The following is an 18324-nucleotide window of genomic DNA, read 5'->3' as shown; positions in this document are numbered from 1 at the left end:
CTCAAATAACTATATTAAAGTAGCAGAATTTTGTTTATTGATTTCTGAAACTTGAAATGCCGAAATTTGGTTTCCTCAATCTATAAACTTAAAACTATAAATTATACACTGGGAAAATATAGAATTTTGAGCAGATTTAGGTGAAGATGTTTCTTGAACAGAGAAATTTCTCATGAAGAATCAATTCCCTAATGTAAATCCTGTGAATGATTTTTGTAAATAAAATAAGGGGTTTTGCGGATAAAACAAAGTACTCATATTCAACATTTTTTGTGATTTTCAATTGAATTGTAACTACAAACTAATTTTGTTCAAAACATTGAAATCTTGAAATTTGAATTGACAAGCAATCTTAACACATTAAGGACCGCGAAGAAATATATGACGAGAAACATCGAGGTTCGGCATTCTATATCTCAGAAACTCCAGAACGAAATTTTACATATTTAGCATTTTTAAGTTACGGCAAATTTTGTGTTAAATTTCGTCGTATAAAATTTCACTGTCGACTTCAGTCTATTAGTGTTATACTTCCAAGTGTAGCACATTGTTGGCAAGCGATAAAACGAGATATCTCGTATTTGGTCCGCAATGGGTTAAGTTGATGATCTCCTGAATTCCTCAACAATTTGTGTTGATTGTAAAATTTATTTACAAGTTAAACCACATTCTCAATTTTGAATCTGCATTCTGAATCTGAATTCTGAACCTGAATTTAAACATTGTGCTTTGAATCTGTATCCAAATTTCCATACGATCTCTGAAATGTACAAAAAAATACGATTTCCAAATCTAATCCAAATCAGAATTTTATGAGCCAAGTTTTTGAGCCCTCATTCATGAATCCATTATTTAAACTCTGTAGTTCAAGTTTAATCTAAATTCACTATTTAAATTATTCATTTTTTATTCTGTATTTTGAATCAGAATTAAAATATGAATTTACAAAGATCTGAATCTGACTTTTCAATTTTGGATTGCCATTTCGAAGCTTTAAATTTCTGAATTTTGTGTAAGAATTAGGTTTAAGAACTTCGAATTTGAATATAAAACCAAATTTCTCATTTTTCATATTTGGAAAACTATTATCAAAAACCAAAAAAGCATATGATCTCAATAACATGATTTAAATTTGATTTGAAATGCAAAATTTGAATCAGGATTTCAAAGCTGCTTTTCATTTCTTATCTCTTATGCTTATTCAAACTGAAAATCAAGAATCCTGAACTAGATACAGAATCCGAAATACAAAAATAGTAATACAATTTGTTTATGGGAATTATGGAATCAGAACCTCCGAAATGGGTTTTAATTTTATTCTAGACTTGAATTTTGATGAACATGTGAGAAAATTTTAAAAAAGTGTAGCAGAATTTCGGACTAGGGATGGATTTTTGAGGGCTTGGCATTAGTTTTTAGTCTAGATTGTTACTCTTGATTAACCTTACTCTATTATCATAATTTGGTTCTGAATTTAAAATTTTTAGTGTAGAGTATAATACCTCGCTTGTTGTTTAGGATCCTCAGGGGGGGGGGGGTGATTAAACCCCCGAAACCCTCCTCCGTTCCTACGGCCATGACTCGAGATGATGGTTTGTTTTGGAGCATCACCCAAAAAATTGTGCTTTTGTTTCCTAGTGAAATAAAATCTGTCAGAAATGGTAGTAGCAGTCCCAGTCGTGACATCGCAGAGGATCGTATTGTCAGCACTCGGCAGCTAACTTCGAGGCTCCACACGAACATCGCACGAGCATGATGTATGAGAAAATCTTCCTGAATTTGTTGTTTGCTGATAGCAATGGTGCTGGTGTTGATGATCGGTGGGTTGTTTGATACCAGAAGCATTGAAAAACACTTCCTGTTTTCGGAAGTCGTTGGTAAAATTGCTACTTGAGATAGTCGGTGATGTTTTTTTTTTTAATAAAATACACATCACAACGAAAAACCATAAAATTTAATTTTTATGTAGGAATAATAGTCTCCTACATCGTTTCGTATTTTTACGCGAGAAACAGCTGTTTCATATTCGTGCATCACTTCTGATCTAAATTTGAACGCCTCAGAAAATTTACACCGTTGAAAAATTACATGGAGATAGAATTTTAGCTCGAATACGATGTTCCGTTTTGGTGCATCGTTTTAGATCTAAAATTACACAAATTTTTCTTGCTGTATATGGATTCTCCACACTTTTCCTCTTCCGAAGTGGGGAGAGCTCATGAACTACTTAGAAGCATTGTTAGTATCTAAATTACGTCACATACCAAATTTCGCTCCATTTTTTGACTTGGTTGTATGCCAAAGAAAATTTGAAAACAAATGTGTCTTTCTCGTCTCCGCCCTGAAAAAAGAAGCTAACTTACTTAATGGTCCCGCATCGATTATCCGGCGCGTAGGGCCGTTGTATAAGACCTCACTGTTGACGATCCGGAGCCAGCGTCTTCACTTGGTCACAGTCAAGATTCTCGACGACGGTTCGGATTGCGGCAGCTAGGTTTCGCTGCCACGAGTTTCTGGGTCTGCCTTTTCTTCGATGTCCTTCTGGATTCCATTCTAGCGCATCGCTGCAAATCTCGTTCTCATCTCTTCGCAGCGTGTGTTCAATCCATCTCTATTTCCCTACGTTTTCGAATCTCGATTTCTAGCGCCTTTCGATGACACCGGCGATTTAGGTCCTCGTTTGTAATCCAGTTACCAGCCCACCAAGCGCGGATGATATTCCACAGCCAGCGATTTACAAATACGTACGTGCAGTTTTTGCGTCGTCACCGCATATTTAACCCGCACAACAATACGGATTTGACGTTTGAGAAAAAGATTCGGATTGTTGTTCGTAGAGAGATTCAGCGTGACCACCAGATGTTTCGAACACTCGCAAATCCGGCTTTTCTGATCCGAGTTTCGATGTCTTTTTTGGTACCATCATTAGGCATTAGGCTACAAAGATACTGGAAGCACTCCACTGTCTCAACCTGTTGTCCAGCTACCACGAATTTGGAACGATTTTCTGTGTTGATTTCCATCGACTTGGTCTTTCCGACATTGATTTTGAGACCTGCTGCCTTGGAGCTTTCGGTGAGGTCGTCAAGTTTGCTCTGCATGTCTTGTTGTGTTTGGGCGAGCGAAACAATATCGTCTGCCAGGTCAAGGTCGTTTAGCTGCTCCATTGTTGAAGGATTGCACGGCAATCCTCGGTTTGGACTACAGTCAATCGATCCAGTCAAGATCTCATCCATTACTATGAGAAAAAGTAGCGGTGACAAAATACATCCCTGTCTCACTCCAGCAGTTACCGGGATTGGTTCGGACAAGACACCGTCGTGTAAGACTTTGTACGAAAATGCCTCGTATTGTGCTTTGATGAGATGTGATCTGTTGATTTATAAATAATAATAATATAAATAAATTTTCATGAGATGGATTAGTTTCTCTGGAACCCCTCGTCGTCTTAGAGCAGCCCAGATGTTTTCGTGGTTCAGTCGGTCAAATACTTTTTCGAAATCAACGAACACCAGCAGAAGAGAGTCCTGGAATTCGTTGATTTGTTCCAGTATTTTGGTGATGTGGTCCACACATGATCGTCCGGATCGGAATCCAGCTTGTTGCCGTCGGAGTATAGCGTCGATTTTATCCTGGATCCTGCTCAGGATCACTTTGCAGAGTACTCTGAGAGTTGTACAGATCAAAGTTATGCCTCGCCAGTTACCACACTCGGACAGGTCTCCTTTCTTCGGGATCTTTACAAGGATACCCTGCATCCAGTCGGCCGGGAATGTTGCAGTATCCCTAATGTCAGCGAAAAGACGGTGCAACATTTGTGCTGACAGGACAGGGTCGGGTTTCAGCATTTCAGCAGGGTTGCAATCGATCCCAGGTGCTTTGTTGGATTTCATGTCTTTGATTACCGCTTCTATTTCAGCCAGTTAGGGCGCTTCCGAGTTGACGCCATAATGCGACTTACTGTTGGCGCTTCGAGCTGCGGGTTCTGTTGGCCATCGCTATTTGTGACTCGGAAAAGTTGTTCAAAATGCTCAGTCCAACGCTTGAGCTGATCTGTTCGATCTGTCAGCAGCTGACCTGCTCGGTCAGGTTTGTCCAGGCTCTCTTGTCTAGTCTACAAGCTCGTTTAACTGCCTTTTCCAGCTTCGCATATCGTAAGCGGGCGGCTGCTTTGGCTGACCCGGACATGTCTGCTCAATTCCGACTTTCGCCAATTCCGAGGCTCGGGACTCCAGCTGTTCAACGTATGCCCTTTTCACCTCTGGATTCTCCAACCGGCGGACGTCTTATCGACACCCGACTTCCTCCTCGCGCCGTTGGACATGCGCAACTCTCAGTCGTATCTCGCCAAGGACGAGGTGATGGTCAGACGCAATGTTTGCGCTTCATTTGTTGCGAACATCAACAAGGCTATAGCCAATTTCGTCTTATTCCATCGGAAGGCCAAATCAAAACAATCAGCAGCAGCAGCCTTGAAAATCTGCGCTTCTAAAGCCAATTTTGTCTTATTCCACCGGAAGGAAAAATCAAAACAATCAGCAGCAGCAGCCTTAAAATTCTGCGCCTCTAAAGCCAATTCCGTATTATTCCACCGGAAGGCCAAATCCAAACAATCAGCAGCAGCAGCCTTAAATATCTGCGTTATTTGTGCTTATTCTACCAACCATGCCATTGCATTGTCATGATTTTACGAATCTCAATTCAGAAATTCACTTATGCCGTTTTCGTTTCTCTCCACTAGCGCGGGGCAAAACTTTTTCTGAATAAACAAACAGAATCGTTACCCGGGACGATGCAAATATATGGTTGCTATACTCACCCATATGCTTACCCCCAACACTGACAACTTTTACGGGGTGCAACCGCCTGCTTGAGGTTCAAATCTCGGGCAAAACTAGTGGACTTCTGAATTAATAAACGAACACAATAACACCAGTTAGGGCCAAACTTGTGGATAACTAGGTTTCCACTGCTAATAAACGAGAACACTATTAGACACGTCTGTCGCTCACAAGAATAGATCCATGACTGACTTTGTTTTGTTTGTTTGCCTAGTGTTGCCAAAATAGCAATCGTTGCCATATCAATTTACAGTGTTCGGCACAAATACGCTAATCCGCTAATCGCTAATTAGTCCGCTAACTTTTTGTTAGCGGTTTAATTTTGCCGCTAAGTTTTGATTGATCTAGCGAATTAAAAAGATCCGCTGTTTTTTTGTTCCGCTAATTGAAGATCGCTAACTCCCATATATTTGCATCAATCTCTCATACTATTAGTGACAGAAAGAATATTTTGTCATTAATCAAGTTGAGGTGACATTGGACATCATTCTTTGGATTCACTGGAGGAATGCGTATTTAGTTTCATTTTCCCCTCTTTTAGCACGCAGCATTTACAGAAGAAGATAACAATAAAAGGTGTTAAAAAATATAAATCTATGTTTAACATCCCTTAATAAGCGTTTATTTTTAAGTGGTTGAGATATTTAATTTTCACAATACAGTTTTTTAGAGATTATACAGATCAGTTCAAATAAAAATAAGATAAAATCACCATAGCATTAATTGACTTTTTTAAGTTGTTACTAGTTTATTGCTAGTTTAAAAAAGGGGAAAACAGATTAAAGATTTTAAATGAGGATAATGTAATAATAATGCAAAAAAGAGAATGCATTGCACAAAAGATTGTTTGCAACGAAATTGCATACCATCTACTTTGCACAAAACCTATAAATCGATTAAAATTTTAATCAAAATTTAAAAAAAAGCATAGCTTCCATCTTTCACATTCGGTTTTTTGTTTTGGTAATTGTTCAATAATTCAGAATTTTTTTATCTGTAGAACACAGAGATGATAGAATTCCCCTCTTAGACAGTTATGTTTTGCTGCTTGTAAAAAAAAATCGAGCAATTTATCGAATTTATCCAAATGAAATTCTTGAAATTTTATTTACTCCCGCTTGGGTAGTTGAAAAAATCGATGGGGGGAAGGGCGTAACATAAGAAGAATTTAATATTTGTTCCGGCCTAAATGTTCTTCAGCAGTTAACGATTAGCGATTAGCGTTTTAAGCTTAAAGCGATAACTTTTTCGGCACATTTAGCGTATTGAATTAGCGATCGCTAACTTTGAATGAGTTAGCGATTTAAATAGCGGCGTTAATTTTTCAGTTAGCGATGCCGAACACTGTCAATTTATTTTATTGAATTTATCTTCAGTGTTGCTGAATACAACTATTATTTTATTTTATTTTTAAATAAATTTGATTTATGTTCTGAATATCCGTAATCTAATCCCTACAACCGGTTTGACAGGTTTTGACGAAAACGCAACACCGAATACCAATCTTGGAAAAAGGGCTCGATATCACCATCCCCATCCATGTAAAATTCAAGATAGTGGGTTTTCAGGAAGCTATGCATGTAATGCCATTGTTTTTGTAAAAATAAGTATAAATTCTCTGGAATCAAATGACTGTTGCAGAATTAAACATAAAAAATTGAAAAAAAACTTTAAAAAAAAGTTTAAAAAATTTAGACCACCAATATTTGCCTCTTTTATCCCACTTCCAAAGGCATAACGAGACTAGGAATCCAAATCTACCATAACGTTTGTCGATTTATCATCTTCATGCCGGAGCGGCTCTGACGTGACGAAAAGGCTGTCCTTCCGTGTCTCGGACAGATTCCGAACATCTTTGAAGGCCCCTCAGGACAGCTCCATTCAAAGTAAGTGTTGCGCTACGTATGTTGTCTACATTATGTCGCCATTGATGCATCTTATGATGGCGTGCTCCAGCAGCATAAGTAGGTACAAGGAGTTGACTTGACTAGTGTAGGTACCTATATTTTATTTACGACCTAGCAGCAGCACTTTCTTCGCGCCTTGGTGGACCGGGCAAAATCGCGCCGCATTGCCGACGTTAGAATTGGAATCCTATAAGATATCTTCACTCACTAGTAGAGTGAGAAGAGCTTGTTCATGTGTCTTGCTTGGCTCTCTCTCATCTTCAGTGTCGCTTTTTCACAGCTTCCGGGAAGCAAGGAATGCAAATGAGGTCAGCCTTCTACGCCGGACATTCCCGAGACACGGAGATACCAAACAGACACATACACTCCTAGCGACAAAGCTAATGATGATGGTCATCATACCGGAACATCACTTCGAAGAGCCAAAGAGCCGGAAGTGTCGCTGCCTGCCTGCCTGCCTGCCTTCTGTTTAGCGGGACCTTTGATGGTGATTTTCGCGCACACCTTCTCTTTGCTCTTCCCGATGCCTTTTGAGTACGCTGCTATTGAAGTTCGCCCCACGACACGACACGACACGACACGGGGCCACGTGATTGTGATTACAACTCCCGGCACGTGCCTCAGGGCTTCGAGCTGCCAACAACAACATTAGGAACTGGGACTAGGCGTCCTGTGCGGCACTGTTCTCTGTGATGCTGCTACTGCTCCATGAATGGTTTATCTCTGTTGGATGATAATGATGATGCTTCGGGGTTGCAGTTATTCCCAGCAGTGCACTGTGCCTACCTACAGTAGTGGCTGGCGCGAAATTCCTCGGAATAGAACAGCGCTTCCATCGTCATGTAACGCATCAAGGACTATCGAATGAATTGGTGGAGATGAAAAAAGAGCGTTTATATTGTAATGCTTCATAATTGCATGAGGAGCTTTGCGGGTTGTAAAGGTCCGTCATAAATTATGAGTTCATAAAGAAAACGGGCAATACAACGCATGATCAATGAGCGGCAAACAATGGAGCTTCAGCGAGGACAATTATGTTTGGTTATTTTAGTTCACTCTGGATTTTTGGACTAGTGAGAATGTTCTTAAGTAGCATATAAAAAGCTTAATCATAGTGGTTGGGTCAGGGTTTATTATCAGAATCCAGAATCGTGATCAGGATGGATTAAGCATGGTTGAGGACAAAGACTAGGACTTATCTAAATCGAATCTTTGATATTTTTAAAACCGTGATTCAAATTATTCCGCAGTCTCCAACAAACTTGCTGAAAAAATTAAAATCTTCAATTCAAGAACATTCTTTAATGAGGTCAGAAGAAGTTGTAGTCTTTTTATTTGAATTTCTATAAATTTCAGAATTCAATTTTTGAAAGCGTTTTATCTGTGAAACAAGAATATCTTGACAATATCTGAGTCCTTGATTGAAAAAAGGGTAGTAAATTGATTGAAAATCAGCTTTTGATTGTTATGTAGGTTTATTTGTTTATCAGTTATGAAAGATCCAACCTTTACCCAAAATTGATCAATTTAAAAACTTTCACACGCCATATTACCGAAAATAGAAGCGATAACCGAAATATGTGAAATGTTTTGAATAAAGGACGCCAATCTCTTACAAAAGCAGTTAAAACATAGGCACCAAAAATGCTGTTTCACTGAGTAATCGTTACAAACTTTTTGGTTTGAAGTTTAGAATTACAGATATTGTTTTTGTCGAGGTATGAGAATATCGCTGAGTTCTATCGATATGAAATTCATAATCGTTAGCCCAGTTTTTATTGTAAAATTTTCCTTATTTCTGTCATTGATCAAGAACAAAAATATTTCACTTCATCATACAATTTGAACTTTGTTAGAAAGGAAAAATCAAGTCTTAACCTCTTACCTCCTATAGGGCTTTTGCTACACACACATACAAGAGGTCTGTTGGGCACACATTAGAGGTTTTTATATGCAGCGAAAGCAAAATTCAACTAAAATGTTGTTTTTTCCTGGAATATTAACGCCTTTTCTTAGAAAAAAGAGTGATATAGCGAATTTCAAATCATCTGTTATCAAATGGAAACGATTATGAGGATTTCAGATAGAATCTCAGTACGAAACCAAGCAAAGCTAAATTGAAAAAAAGGAAATGATCTTTGAAAGGCACTAGAAACATTTCCATCAGATCCTTTGAAGACGGACTTTGATCTATTTTATAAGATTTTGAACCAAGAAGATGAAGTTAAGAATTTCCTTCGCGAAATTAAGTGTTGGGCAATTTTTCAGCAATTTTTGCTCTGCTTCCACTGAAAACTTTATAGAATCTTCATTTTCTCAGCACAAGTTATTCGAAACCAGAAATAAAATTTTCAACAATCTACAATTGTGTTGGCTTTTCAAAAACGTGCTATTCATTAAATATATTTTTCTATTTTTCATAATTTTTATCAAAAAACAACTTTTGTTCGCCAACTCCTATTCAATTTACATGAAGCTGTCACTTTTGTTAGCCCAACGGCTAACTAATACTAATGCGCTGTGCAAACGCCCTATATAACGTATTTCCGATAAATAAAAAGAATTCAATGAAAAGCTTAAATCCTAAAGTCACCAATCTGGATCATTACACTGGGTGACAGCCAAAAAATAGTCTGGAGTTTCTCAGCTGATTTAGACTAAATTTTGTGTCCTGAGTTATAATATCACATTGATTTTGCTGTATCAGGTCAACTACAGAGATACAGCCATATGGCTATATACGCTTCAATATGCTAGTAATAGGGGTTTTGACCTGATTGAACAAAACCATGGTCATTTTCGGACTCAGGGCGTCAATATTAGTCTAATTCAGTTGGAAAACCCTGGACTATTTTCAAAAAATCTTTTTTTGTTACTCAGTGTTATGGAAGAAATGCAACTGAAAACAAGCGACGCGACGCACATAGGAGTACTCTATGGAAAAAGCTGGCCAAAACCTTTTTTTCTCTTTAGAATGATTAAAAATCTTATTTTCGTTGTTTTCAAGTATACACAACTCATTTTTATTCAAAATTTCAAATTTCTTAAATTTGGTCTTTTTGGGCCACTCGCTGCACCCTTATAAAATGTTTGTTTTCAAGCAAATTAGATGCAAACCAGCCGATCAACTATCAAAAATGATGAAAAACACCATTTTTTAAACAAAAAAATCAAACGTAATAAAAAACGTGTGTATAACACAAAGTAAATGCATGGCATGCTCGCTATCTGAAACAAAATTAGGGACAAAAATCGCTTAAATTTTTAGATTTCAAAATACAAAATAGCTCGAGTTCGCAAGTATGCGCACGATTTTTTTTTTGGACATGTTTAAGGAAGTTACAAGAATTCGTGTGATATGGGAATTTTTTCCCGGCGGAACCCGGAAGATAAACTTCAACACTAATTTGTAAAAAAACAATATGAGTTTGTTCAAAAAGTTTTGCACTATTTTGTTTAGCTTCTCTACCACATCTGTTTATCAAGAAATGAACGCAATTTCAACCACAATTCATTGGTCATATTTAAACTAAAGATTTGTAGAAGAAATTTTGTTAGTAATTACATTATTCTGCGTGTTACGCAGCCTGTAATTGTACGTGTTTACACCGAATTTTGGAAGACAAAATTTTTGATTTTGAAACATCAATGTTTCGAGTTATGCCATTACAAACTCATTATACCGATGGTTCAAAATCGACAATACTAATATACAACAACTATCTAACAACCGAAAAACCTTAAAAAAAATAGATCTTTTCACAATTTTGATTTCGAGGTTTTGGCCAGGATTTGGGGTAAAATACTCCTGTGTGCGACGTGCAAATCAAGTTATTGATATATCATGTTTTTGGTTTAGTAGGTGCTATTTTCTGATAATTAACAATCTTTCGTAAAAAAAATCGTGAAATAAATTTAATTTGAGATTAGATTCGCGGGCCGCACAAACATGCCTCGAGGGCCGCGGCTTGCTCACCCCTGTTTTATATTGCGTATTCAGAGAAAAATTGGATTTTCGCAACAGTAGTTAGACCCGAAATTTGACAACCGTAATTTGACAGCTCTTCTGATAGGTTGCATTTTCGTCAGTGTAGCCGAGAAACACTAAAGCAAATCATCATATGATATGTAAATCGTTTTTTTAAGATGCACTAAATTATTATTTGAATGAATAAATCGACTTCTCGGCGAGTTTTGTAAATTATAAGATATCGATAAGAGTCGGTTACTTTAAAACATTTATGACTTATTTGAAACATTCATTGTACTGTATATTATGTGATAATGTTGAATGTTTGTGTTGACTCAATTATTTCAAATTTAGGATTCCAAGTTTAATTTCTATTCAATATTTCTATCGCGCCAGCACTAAATTTAACTTCAGATGTTGGACTTCCAACGAAGAAAAAATATGTTAGTACTAGATTGTCGGAAGTATTTGAGTTGTCAGTTCCCAAACAATGCACAATATTTGTTTGATGAGGTCGAGTGGCGATTTACAATAAAGCTGTTTGAAGTTATTGGTTTTTACTTAATATTTACATAATTAATCACGGTTTCAGTTTTTTTTTCATAAAACTATTTTTGAATAAACATGATAAAAATACTACGTAATTTTTAAGGTTGCATGCCAGCATCATTTTTCAGTGGTTTTTTTTTGGGGGATTTTCATATGCAAGGATAATTCACCGCTCAAGATTTTACAGTCGTTATTTAAATCGTCATTTAAATGATGATTGAAAAATCTTGAGCACTGAATCATCCTTGCAGATGAAAATCACAAAAACAATCAGCAACTTAGAGAAAGCTGGCAAAAGTAATTGAACTACTTTTTGGCATTTTTACTGAAACTTAACTCTGGAATATGATTTTGACAATTTGTTCCGAACACAAAAATTTGCAAAGATTTAAACTTTGAAAGAAAAATTCCTTATATTGTATGTACATAAATCCTTCGATTTTGAGTAGAAAAATGCGGAGAAAAACAATTCGGAATAAGCTCTGCATTCTTTCATTCTTCTTCCTTCTTATTGAAGTTTCAATCAAGTTTACCACATACCATAAGTTCTTTAAATAGGTAAACAATGCATTGTTAAACAAACAAACATGTTTCAATCAGAACGTTACCATGTGCAGTAATCATTTTAAATGGTTTGAAATGTTGCTGAAAAATTATGATTGATTCTGAAACATGATGTTTGTCTAAGTTAAAAAAACGCATGAAAGTGTTCTAGATATTTATTCCAGTTTCAAAGCTCGGTTTTCATGTTTGACGTTTGCGGTAGTTCTTCGTCTTCTTCAGGAAGAGTTGAGAAAATCCAAAATAATTCTGAAAGAGCATTACAATGATTTGAATTTAGGACGAATAATGACTTTCTCATTTTGAATGTAATTTGGTTTTTGCGTCATTTTGCGTTGCCGTGTATGTGCCGTGATGCAAAAGGTCGCTAAAACAATTCGGCAGGTTGGTTTTTACGACGCAATGCTTCGTCGCGACAAGTCCTGTGCCAAAGTGATGAAAATTCGAGTAAATATGAAAGAAAACTGTGTCCAGGAGTGATGTGAATAGTCAGTATTATTTTTTTTCATTACAGAGGCAAACAAAATAATCAAAAACGATGGATGTTTTTTCACACTCCTCGAACGGCCAATTGCGCTAATGGTAGTGGTCAGATATGTCCGGGTGGACTTCCAAGGGCCACTCGCACAGTGCAATATTTTCAAATGCAATCGATCAATGATTTTCGCTTACTTACTGGATGGGATTATCAATGAATAATAGGATTATCAATCAACTTCGAATGAATAAGTGAAGATTTCGGCCAATCCAATCAGTTTTGCTACCAAAATTGTCGATTGATCAAAAGGACGTTTGCGCCTAAGGAGAAATGTAAAATGTCATAAGTACATCTTCATTGATAAGAACTGAATTAATGCAAATTTCAAGTACATCATCATGTTCTGCGTTCAGTTTGACATTCAATTTCGCATTTGCAGGCGTATTTGACCAGCAATCATAAAATAAAGAACTAAAAAGTTATTTCAGAACTTTAACATCTATTTTCTTAAAACATGCTAAGTGGTTCTTTCGACCTAATCAAAACAAACTCTAGAAATCAATAGTTGCAAAGGTATTTGTGTAATTCATTAAAATTAATGACACCTTTGTGAAACTTCCTTTTACATAAATTAGAATCTACACAATATGGTATCAGTTTGCTCTGCTATCATTTAGCAAATTTTTGGCACCTAAATGAAGCCTAATTTTGACGTTATGGAAAAATCAATACCTACCAAGCAATGGTAAAGTTTTGTTTGATCGCATTTTGCTATCGATTGAGGCATCAAAGACTGCTCGGGCTTTAATCAAGATTTAGAAAAATTATCCCGATAAAGGTTTAGGTTCTAGGAACAGCAACGGGTTCCGGAACCAGTATCAGCTTCAGGATCAGGATCTGGATCTTTGATCATCATCAGAATACGGTATAAGGATCCCAAATCAAGATCTGGTAATTGGCACAGAGATAAGGATTTAAGATCTCAGCATCCAGATCAAGGGTCAAATTTCAAGATTAGGATTCAGGATTGTTAGGATTATGTTTGATTACCCTCAATAACTTGCAAGGTTGCAATGACGTACTAATGTATCTACTTAAGCACTTGATAAAACCTTCAATCAAGTGTTGTATTTTTATTTTGATGAAGATTTCATCCAGCCCATATCAAGAATAACGAATTAGTGCAATCGGCGTAGTTTAAAATATCGCAAAAATAGCCAAAACACTTGTTTGCTCTTTTATCAATGTACTTGACAAAACTATTGATTGTTATGAAAAGGCAAATTAACTCTTATCAATATCAGAAAAAGTTGGCTCCATAACGCCACGTTATCCAAACAATCAAGAAAAGTGTGCTAATTTAGATTAAATTTTGCTTTACAAATTCACTAAACCAGCTGAAACCCTTCTACCGTAATCGTAACACACATAAAAATGAACATCAATGGTTTAGGAAATAGTTGATTCGAGTCATAGCCTCTCAACAGAACACTGAGCAATTGGCCAAGAAGGCAAGTGGCTCGTTGGTCTAGGGGTATGATTCTCGCTTCGGGTGCGAGAGGTCCCGGGTTCAATTCCCGGACGAGCCCATTAGTGCTATTTATTTTTGCGAGTATACTTTATATTGCTGGAAATAAGGATTCTGTATAAGTTATATCGCGATTATTCAAAGTAACTCTAAATGGGTTGTCATATTTGCTATTTTTTATGGGTGTAAAATTTGTCAAAGGGTCTCTATCTAGGCACATGAAATTATCCAATGATCTTCTTTACTTTCTTAAAACGGAGGGAAGAAGAGAACATTTCACATAATCTACTCCTATCAAAATTATGTAAATATCACAAAATATTAAGAGTCACTTTGAATGAACGCAATAAGATTACCTATGCCGAATACTTACATATGTCCAGCAATGTACTGATTTCACAGCTTTTCTCACCTTACCTGTTTACGTAGTAAAAATTTTTTTTATGATTATTTTCAACCTCACAAGAACTCCTAGAAACCCGGAATGATTTCCACATTAATATGTAATTTATAAACTTAAACAGTCTATCATATATGAACTGTTAATTCACGTTATATCATTATTCATTACGTTCGAGTACTATAACGGAGTGCCCCATATGTAGCCGTTGGAATAGAGATCGAAAACAATTTTGATGATCAAAAGTTTAGCAAGCTAAGGGACCATTCAAATATTACGTAACGCTTTTAGGAGGGGGAGGGGGTATAGCAGTTTGTTACGCTTTGTGGATTTTGATTAGAAATTTTTAGACGAATGTGTTACGTAGGGGGGAGGGGGGGGTTGAAAATGCTCGAAAATTGCGATACGTAATATTTGAACGGCCCCTAATGAGTCGTGACTTTGGAAGTCGTTTTGAGAATCAGCCAACCGGAGAGTATAATCGAATTTTTACAATAAAAAACACCCTTTACTCTTGTTAGAGTGTCCATTTCTAGGCAATTTTTTCGTTCCCGGGAATCGGGAAATCTGACCATCCTTTTCCTTGGCAATTCCCGGGTTCTCGGGAAAAATTTACAAAGGGTATTTCAACCCTCGACGGAAGCATGCCTACATTTGCGGCCAATCGCTCGCGAGTTGGGCACGCTGGTAGAGCAGAAAATTTTAAATCCGTTGTTTGATTGAATGCTTTAAGCGAGAGGATTATTAAATTCAATGTTGGAGGACTACAATGACTAGCAATAGTTAAAAGTAGTAATGATTATGAAATAATAAAATTTCGAAATTCTCGGGCGAAAGGTCAAACGAAAGACCTTGTGACCTTTACTAGTGCTGATAACTTTTACTAGTCACTAGAAATTTCCAATATTGATTTTGATAATTAACTTGACAAGTCCTTTGCATTTTACGTTTTGTTCGAGAATTTCGAAATTACACCATTTCAAAGTTACTCGCACATACTGGAAAATATTACTATTAGCTAGCGCTGGTTACTATAACTATGAAACTAAAACTACTCGAAGATAATTTTAATAATTCTACCGAATAGTGCCTTAACTTTATGTTTCGACAAGGTTTTTCGAAATTTAAAATTATTTTTTAAATTTACTTTAAGTAAGTCATTAAAGAACTAAAACACATTTCATTCTACATTTGCTTTAACTTCAAGATTACTAAACACTGTTAAAATTGATCTACCAATCCCAAGCTTTGTACAAAACTTCTCACTGATTTTATCCCGTACAAACCGTAGGAACCATACAAACCGTAAGAACCGTTCGAACCGTAGGAACCGTACGAACCGTAGGAACCGTTCGAACCGTAGGAACCGTACGAACCGTAGGAACCGTTCGAACCGTAGGAACCGTTCGAACCGTAGGAACCGTACGAACCGTAGGAACCGTTCGAACCGTTCGAACCGTAGGAACCGTACGAACCGTTCGAACCGTAGGAACCGTTCGAACCGTAGGAACCGTAGGAACCGTTCGAACCGTTCGAACCGTACGAACCATTCGAACCGTACGAACCGTTCGAACCGTACGAACCGTTCGAACCGTAGGAACCGTTCGAACCGTTCGAACCGTAGGAACCGTACGAACCGTATTAACCGTTCGAACCGTTCGAACCGTTCGAACCGTTCGAACCGTACGAACCGTAGGAACCGTAGGAACCGTACGAACCGTAGGAACCGTTCGAACCGTAGGAACCGTACGAACCGTAGGAACCGTTCGAACCGTAGGAACCGTTCGGACCGTAGGAACCGTTCGAACCGTTCGAACCGTAGGAACCGTACGAACCGTAGGAACCGTTCGAACCGTTCGAACCGTAGGAACCGTTCGAACCGTACGAACCGTAGGAACCGTTCGAGCCGTAGGAACCGTTCGAACCGTAGGAACCGTACGAACCGTAGGAACCGTTCGAACCGTAGGAACCGTACGAACCGTAGGAACCGTTCGAACCGTAGGAACCGTACGAACCGTAGGAACCGTAGGAACCGTTCGAACCGTAGGAACCGTAGGAACCGTTCGAACCGTAGGAACCGTACGAATCGTAGGAACCGTACGAACCGTAGGAACCGTAGGAACCGTTCGAACCGTTCGAACCGTAGGAACCGTTCGAACCGTAAGAACCGTTCGAACCGTAAGAACCGTTCGAACCGTTCGAACCGTAGGAACCGTTCGAACCGAAGGAACCGTACGAACCGTAGGAACCGTTCGAACCGTAGGAACCGTGCGAACCGTAGGAACCGTTCGAACCGTAGGAACCGTTCGAACCGTACAAACCGTAGGAACCGTAGGAACCGTTCGAACCGTAGGAACCATAGGAACCGTTCGAACCGTAGGAACCGTACGAACCGTAGGAACCGTTCGAACCATAGGAACCGTTCGAACCGTACGAACCGTAGGAACCGTTCGAACCGTAGGAACCGTACGAACCGTAGGAACCGTTCGAACCGTAGGAACCGTACGAACCGTAGGAACCGTTCGAACCGTAGGAACCGTACAAACCGTAGGAACCGTTCGAACCGTACGAACCGTAGGAACCGTTCGAACCGTAGGAACCGTAGGAATTGTTCGAACCGTACGAACCGTAGGAACCGTACGAACCGTAGGAACCGTTCGAACCGTTCGAACCGTACGAACCGTAGGAACCGTTCGAACCGTACGAACCGTAGGAACCGTTCGAACCGTAGGAACCGTTCGAACCGTACGAACCGTAGGAACCGTTCGAACCGTAGGAACCGTTCGAACCGTAGGAACCGTTCGAACCGTAGGAACCGTAGGAACCGTAGGAACCGTTCGAACCGTTCGAACCGTACGAACCGTAGGAACCGTAGGAACCGTAGGAACCGTAGGAACCGTAGGAACCGTAGGAACCGTAGGAACCGTTCGAACCGTAGGAACCGTTCGAACCGTAGGAACCGTAGGAACCGTTCGAACCGTAGGAACCGTAGGAACCGTTCGAACCGTAGGAACCGTACGAACCGTAGGAACCGTTCGAACCATAGGAACCGTTCGAACCGTACGAACCGTAGGAACCGTTCGAACCGTAGGAACCGTTCGAACCGTACGAACCGTAGGAACCGTTCGAACCGTAGGAACCGTTCGAACCGTAGGAACCGTACGAACCGTAGGAACCGTTCGAACCGTTCGAACCGTACGAACCGTAGGAACCGTTCGAACCGTAGGAACCGTACGAACCGTAGGAACCGTACGAACCGTAGGAACCGTACGAACCGTAGGAACCGTTCGAACCGTAGGAACCGTTCGAACCGTAGGAACCGTTCGAACCGTAGGAACCGTACGAACCGTTCGAACCGTAGAAACCGTACGAACCGTAGGAACCGTACGAACCGTAGGAACCGTTCGAACCGTACGAACCGTAGGAACCGTTCGAACCATAGGAACCGTTCGAACCGTACGAACCGTAGGAACCGTTCGAACCGTAGGAACCGTTCGAACCGTACGAACCGTAGGAACCGTTCGAACCGTAGGAACCGTTCGAACCGTAGGAACCGTACGAACCGTAGGAACCGTTCGAACCGTAGGAACCGTACGAACCGTAGGAACCGTACGAACCGTAGGAACCGTACGAACCGTAGGAACCGTTCGAACCGTAGGAACCGTTCGAACCGTAGGAACCGTTCGAACCGTAGCAACCGTTCGAACCGTTCGAACCGTAGAAACCGTACGAACCGTAGGAACCGTACGAACCGTAGGAACCGTTCGAACCGTACGAACCGTAGGAACCGTTCGAACCATAGGAACCGTTCGAACCGTACGAACCGTAGGAACCGTTCGAACCGTAGGAACCGTTCGAACCGTACGAACCGTAGGAACCGTTCGAACCGTAGGAACCGTTCGAACCGTAGGAACCGTACGAACCGTAGGAACCGTTCGAACCGTTCGAACCGTACGAACCGTAGGAACCGTTCGAACCGTAGGAACCGTACGAACCGTAGGAACCGTACGAACCGTAGGAACCGTACGAACCGTAGGAACCGTTCGAACCGTAGGAACCGTTCGAACCGTAGGAACCGTTCGAACCGTAG

At 39.3% G+C, this 18324-nt stretch overlaps 1 non-coding gene across 1 annotated transcript; it reads left to right on the top strand.

The window, feature by feature from the left end:
• Positions 1-13823: 13823 nt before the first annotated feature.
• Positions 13824-13895, top strand: Trnap-cgg (transfer RNA proline (anticodon CGG)). The gene has a single exon. It is a non-coding gene; the product is annotated as a tRNA-Pro (tRNA).
• Positions 13896-18324: the final 4429 nt, after the last annotated feature.

Source organism: Uranotaenia lowii, chromosome 2, assembly GCF_029784155.1.
Source record: "Uranotaenia lowii strain MFRU-FL chromosome 2, ASM2978415v1, whole genome shotgun sequence".
Lineage (NCBI taxonomy): Eukaryota > Metazoa > Arthropoda > Insecta > Diptera > Culicidae > Uranotaenia > Uranotaenia lowii.
Note: the sequence above shows the minus strand (reverse complement) of the source record. Positions and strands in the feature narration are given on the sequence as shown.